Consider the following 4,421-nt stretch of genomic DNA (forward strand, 5'->3'; position numbering starts at 1 on the left):
AGTCTTGCATCATTCATGTGCATAGGGTCGGGACAACTGCTGAGAAAGGGGGCAAGGAACAGTTCATCAGGAATCTTGCTGGGAGGTTGAAGGCCATTCTTGGTAAATGACCTTCGCCCTGCCTACCAAGCCCTGAGAAAACTGAACTCTAAGCCCTTTCACAGATAACTGCAATCCGATCAGTGGATGGACGGATCATCTCACGTTGGGGTTCGTGAACATTGGGCCGAGTATTTTGAACAGTTTTTACCAGGTAGACCCTCCAACAGTTAGCTTGGATGCAAGCCATGTCTCAGTGCCTGTGCCGGACCACCCATCAGCGAGGAACCTCCTACCATAACAGAGGTTAGGAGGCGATCTCCAAGCTGAAGAGTGGGAAACTGCAGGCATATGTGATATCCCTGGGTGAACTGCTAAAGTCTGGGGTGAACCTATGGCTCGGGGCCTGCATACAGTCCTGATTGCCATCTAGCAGACTGGTACCATTCCCCCCGACCTGCTGAGGGGCGTGGTCATCCCTCTCTGGAAGGGAAAAGGGGATTGTTGGGATTGTAGCAACTACTGTGGCATTATATGCTCAGCATACCAGGCAAGGTTCTCGCCCACATTCTTCTGAAACGGATCCTCGAGGGGGTTGAAAACCAATCTGGATGTAGAGACTCCAGAATCCTTTTGTAGTCTTGTGCAGTAAATCAGGTTCATGTAGTCCCGGTGTAATGAAAAAGGTGGTTCTCCACTCTCAGCATACAGGGTCTCCACAGGTGAAGACCTGAAAGCCCCTGTACAGATTCTGAAAGCTTCATTATGAACCGAGTCCAACATCCAGAGAACAGTGGAAATTGCAGATGAATAAGCCTCACATCCATAGTCAAGCTTACTACGAATAAGCGCTCAGTAAACTCGCAGAAGCGTTGTGCAATCTGCAACCCAAGATATATATGAAAGAATATGCAAGATACTAAGTGGTTTTGTAGCCTTTACTTTTAATTGATTGATGTGAGGCACCCACTTAAGCCTTGAGTCAAAAATTAGACCCAAGTTCTTCACCTCTTGGACAAATTGCAGTGGGTTTGCTCCTAAATAGAGGGAAGGATGAAACTTTCCTCGTTTGTGGAAATGTATAGCCATGGTCTTGCTTGGAGAAAATTTGAACCATGGTATGTTGCCCACTGAACTTCCTGATTTACTGCAGTCTGCATGTTTCCTTGCACATCCTATAAGCTTCCTCCTGAGCAGTACAGTGTAGTCATCCACATACAGATTACATGAGACAGTACTTGGAACAAACTTTACAATGTCATTTATAGCAATGGCAAACAGGGTCACACTTAAGACAATTCCTTGTGGGACCCCTACCAGCTGATCTTCCAGGCTAGAGAAACTGTTTCCCACCCGAACTCTAAACTTCCTGTTAGTAAGGCAGCTTTGTATGAAGGTAGGCAATGCTCTTCTTAAACCAATGTCATACAGCTTCATGAGTATGACATGCTTCCAAGTCTTTTCAAGGTCAAAGAAGACTGCTAACATGTGACGTCGTTGTGCAAAGGAATTATGTATGGTAGTTTCATCCTCACAAGTGCATCTGTGGTTGATCTCAATTTTTAAAACCTACACCCCAAGATATATATATATATATATATATATATATATATATATATATATATATATATATATATATATGAAAGAATATGCAAAATACTAAGTGGTTTTGTAGCCTTTACTTTTAATTGTTTGATGTGAGGCACCCACGTAAGCCTTGAGTCAAAAATTAGACCCAAGTACTTCATCTCTTGGACAAATTTATATTGCTATTTCTAGCACTAACGCAATTATAAAGTGAATATGCATATAAACAATATTAATGAAAATCATCAAACATTCAAATCCCAGACGCAGCCACTTCAAGAACCCGAACACCGAAGTATTCAAACACGAAGTACTGCACGTCAGCATAACTGCGTCAGAGCCTCGCTGCTTCTTTACCCCAGTAGTTGCACTTTGCCTATTAATCACTCATTTACGCATAATCATGACGAAATATATAAAGAATTGAGGTGTATCTTTGAAATGAAGCAAAAGGCCGCCTCTGTAGGGAGATCATGAGCTATTTGTTTTTTAATTCTCTCTTATGCATAATGCAACATCTTTTGTTTTTTTTACATCCGTTTTCATCACTCAGTTTCCATAATGTCTTTGCCGGAATTTGTTGTATAAGGAGTTGGCTGTGAATATTAATGCCATCATATTTAATAGCGAAATTTTGTCACACGCAGTAACATCATTGCGCTAGGGTTTGCTGTAGGCTAGCCTGTATAGTACTTGTGCTGTTAATAACGTAAGCCTAGTATTTGTGTTTTCAAGGTAATGTCAAGATGACTAAGGATTCATGTGCTGTCAGATTATTCTACTTGTTATCATACGGTTTACCATAAGATTTTATAATGTTTGAGGATAAACTGAGAATGGTGCATATAGTCACAAGTACAAGCTGCAATATCAGTAGTTAAAGTGTTGTAATATAGTGAAAGAATAAGCTAACAGTATATTAATTAAAAATTAACAGTTTCTTGGCATTACATACAGATTACTTTCAAAATACAAAATACGAAGGCTGCGGCACTAAACTATGTGGGTCAATACAGCTGCGTAAGAGGCATTTTTTTAAAGCACTTTGCTATATGAGTCGATGCATCTGCCTATAGGATACAATTTGTTTTCCATTTTATCAGGCTTTTTCCTCTCTCCTGCTAGTGCAACGCCCCATTCAATATGTAGTAACTAGTCTGCAGTAAACATGCGATTTCACTTGTCATTATAATGTAATTATAATGTAAGTCCAAGGCACGTGTATTTTCATGTATTCGATCCCATAGTATTTACAGCAAACCCATAACCGAGCACAAGTCAGCAGATGACTGACTGACCAATGGCCATCAGATGGTGATGAGTGTTGCCCGCAACTTTGTATCGTGTTTCCCGTATCCAGCGGGAAACACAGAAGCACGCAAAATCGTGTCTTGGAACTCTCAAGTAACCATTGGGAAACAAATTTGGATTGTTGCTCGACTGCTAGAGCATCTTTTCAGATACTTTGTTGCGGCAAGTGTTGGTGTGGACGTCGGTGTGAAATCATGTTTCGTAACTGTTTCGCAACAGTTGCGAGACATTATTGGATATGTGGAGCAACTGTTTCAGAAACAGTGTTGAGTAATAGTGTATCTTCGTCTGGACTAGGCTTGACAAAGGGTGATTATGTAGTTTTCTGTATTCTTTTGCAGCTAATATATGTGAATGCAGAAGCACTCACGACTCGTGGTCAAACTAAAAATGTGTGATAATTACTCAGTTTGGATATGTATGGCCGAAAAGCATGGGCAATTAGTAGGCCTATGGAATATAGAACTGATATTGTGAGATAAATAGTGATAAATAATCTATCCATCTGTCAATTCGTGCAATTATCTATCTATATGTTTAAAGGCATATATATAAGTGTGTATGATGTACTTAGATACATACGTGTGTACTCACACGAGAAACAGTTACCGTCAGATTTACATTTTATGTCTGGTTTCTTCATTTCTTCTCTATTTATTTATCATAAAATTGACCCGGCGGTTTTGTGCATCCTGTACGTGTGAAGAAATGTAAGTGAATATTTGTTGTGATCAAAATTGCTAAGTGATGATTTGTTATAAAAAGTTAAATGTGTAGCCTTGTCCTGAAGAACTGGATTTTTTGTACATTGGATATTATAAAAAACACACACACACACACACACACACACACACACACACACACACACACACACACACACACACACACACATACACACACACACATTTTTTTTTATTATTTATTTATTTATTTATTTATTTATTTTTTATTATTTATTTTTTTCCCGTCTTATCAAACTTGTTCAAATTCTGCATTTTCATTTACTGCCACGATGTTCATGGAAATACATTGTTAAATACACATCATCTCAATATTCGCTAAGTAAATACTTGAGAAAGAATAGAGGAGAAATATTTAATAAAAAGAAACGCACGAAATCTTTAGAAAAATGTCTAACCAGTTTATCTGAAGATGTTCAAACTGCACAGCCCAGTAGTAGATGTTAAAAACAATTGTGCGTGTGCTGATCTACAAAGTTCTGCGGTTTGAAAGTCAAAATCTTGAATAAGGAATATTGCATCGTCAAGATGATATATATATAAATGTGCTCACCAGGGCTCGAACCTGGGACCTTCTGTGTGTTAGACAGATGTGATAACCACTACACCATGAGCACATAACATTCAATGGTACTGTAGATATTGGTAATTCTTATGATTTTAAAGCTTTTATATTATTTTCCCACTGCAAATAATTGGATTTTGATAAAGGTTTTGGGGCACGTTCTTGAACTGAAAAGAATA

At 38.8% G+C, this 4,421-nt stretch overlaps 1 non-coding gene across 1 annotated transcript; it reads right to left on the bottom strand.

Annotated features, from left to right (window-relative positions):
• Nucleotides 1-4,221: 4,221 nt before the first annotated feature.
• Trnav-aac lies at nucleotides 4,222-4,294 on the bottom strand. Its single transcript has one exon. It is a non-coding gene; the product is annotated as a tRNA-Val (tRNA).
• Between the last annotated feature and the right edge of the window lie 127 nt (nucleotides 4,295-4,421).

The sequence above is a fragment of the Penaeus monodon genome, chromosome 10, assembly GCF_015228065.2.
Source record: "Penaeus monodon isolate SGIC_2016 chromosome 10, NSTDA_Pmon_1, whole genome shotgun sequence".
In the NCBI taxonomy this organism is placed as follows: Eukaryota; Metazoa; Arthropoda; class Malacostraca; order Decapoda; family Penaeidae; genus Penaeus; species Penaeus monodon.